At 28.5% G+C, this 2,083-nt stretch overlaps 1 pseudogene; it reads right to left on the bottom strand.

Annotated features, from left to right (window-relative positions):
• Positions 1–773: 773 nt before the first annotated feature.
• On the bottom strand, positions 774–1,534 carry LOC140670831 (uncharacterized; annotated as a pseudogene).
• Between the last annotated feature and the right edge of the window lie 549 nt (positions 1,535–2,083).

Here is a 2,083-nt window from a genome sequence, read left to right as displayed (position 1 = left end):
TATTATTTTTTTGTCATGATGCAAAGATCGCAATCACAGTTGAAATAATTACATAAATCTTAAACTAGCAGGTCTTATAATGAGAAACTCTACATAATATAGACTTCCTGTAAATAATTGAAAAAAATCAGTTATATATTTCTTGATATCTTATTTCCTTATTTATATATTAAGATATTTTATTTTTAGTGATTTATCAAAATTATTTATATATTTCACAATATTTATTTGTATCTTGCCTTGTAATTATAAAATACCATATACATATAATATTGTATATACTATATATGTCATATATATCATATTGTACTTTCTTAACTTTTTATTATCATTATAAATACCTCATATTATCATTGGTATTAAGAAAATGCATGATTTTACAATTTTTTAGCATGATCGTATATTATAACTTTTAATTTATTTATTTTGTGATGAGACCTACTAGTTTATGATTTATGTAATTACTTCAACTGTGATTGCGATCTTCTAAGAAATTGAAAAATTCATGCTTCTTTTTTTTAGTACTATAAAATAATATTAACTGCAAAGTAAAATATAATATACATTTTTGATAATAAATGTAATATCATGATACAACACAGTAAATATTATTTTACACAATGATAAAACTGCAAGATACATAAAATAATAAGAAAAGAGAAAATAAGTACACATTTATTTTAATATATCACATTTTCTAAATAATATGCTTATTATCACATATTCTATGTTAGTTCATTTATTTTGTTTTCTTTTATTATTTTCTTTACCTTTTACTTACTTAAAAACTTTCCGACTTTTCCAACTTTCCTATAAGAAAATTTATTAGTTTTCGTGACACGATTATTATATCTCGTGCGGGAATATAATTTTATGGTAAGCATATATTTTAATATTTGTATTCGATGCTCATAACAATTACCATTTTTATCAAGCCATTCTGGATGTGCTTTATTCGTTGCGTATATACATTTTTTCATAATTTTATCCAGAATCTGTGTAGATGCCCAGTGATATTGCCACGTACCATTAAATGCCATTAGTTGTGTTTTCATAATATTTATATATAGAGTTGTTGGTCACACTAATTTCGTCACTGTTGGAGCATCTTCATCTTCATTTTGATATTCACAAATTCGATATATTTTTCATTTGCTGTCGATTCATCCATTGGAGTTTTCATGATATCGTTGCGACAGCGTTCACAGTTGCCTTTTATACTTTTTCGCGCCACAAATCCAGCAAAATAGGCAATAGCATTTTCATCATAATTACTGTCACATGAATTTACACTTTCGATTTCTTCTATATTACATTCTTGGAGAAGAATATTTACATCTTCAGTAAGCAAATCAATATCAGGTTCGTCATATTCCCCAACATCATTGATCGTATTCATAGAACTTTCAATCTTTTTAACGAGTCCACTTGGTTGATTTATGAGAGTTTCGGTTTCTGGACATTGAACAATATCTTTTTCACTGGTTTGAATGTATCCCGTGGAAAGTATATGTCTGATAGACAATCGGACCATTCTTGCGGTTGGATTGGGATTAAATCCTCCACGTTGTCTTAATTTCGAAAATAAGTGTTCCACTGAATCTTGATTACATAATCCTGTTGCAAGCTCAAATCCTTCATATTGAGTTGAAAGATCCTTAAAAGTTGCAAGAATAGCTTTTACAGTTATAACTAAGCCTCTAAAACAGGGAACTTTATTTATACTTTCTGGTGACTTAGACCATCTTGAGTACCATTCAATAAAATCTGTTAATAGATTTTCGATATCTGAATTTTTTTAAGATAATGGTCGTTTGCCGCCAAATGAAATCTTGAGACTATAAGAGTTGCACGCATTGATAACATTATTTAAACGCTCTGCAAACTCTGCTGTTGCTTACCATGTATTCGTATTTAATTCTTTTTCGTGGCCGGCTGTTTTTATCGCGGCAGCAAAAGTATGGCTCAACATCTGGAATGCTCTTTTGACATTCATTGATTCAAAACTATTCGGACGAATGTGTGCTTCTGTTATATGAGACAATAAATTTGAACCTCCTTTAGTAGCATTATCAATGGTCCA

The sequence above is a fragment of the Anoplolepis gracilipes genome, chromosome 11 (assembly GCF_047496725.1).
Source record: "Anoplolepis gracilipes chromosome 11, ASM4749672v1, whole genome shotgun sequence".
In the NCBI taxonomy this organism is placed as follows: domain Eukaryota; kingdom Metazoa; phylum Arthropoda; class Insecta; order Hymenoptera; family Formicidae; genus Anoplolepis; species Anoplolepis gracilipes.
Note: the sequence above shows the minus strand (reverse complement) of the source record. Positions and strands in the feature narration are given on the sequence as shown.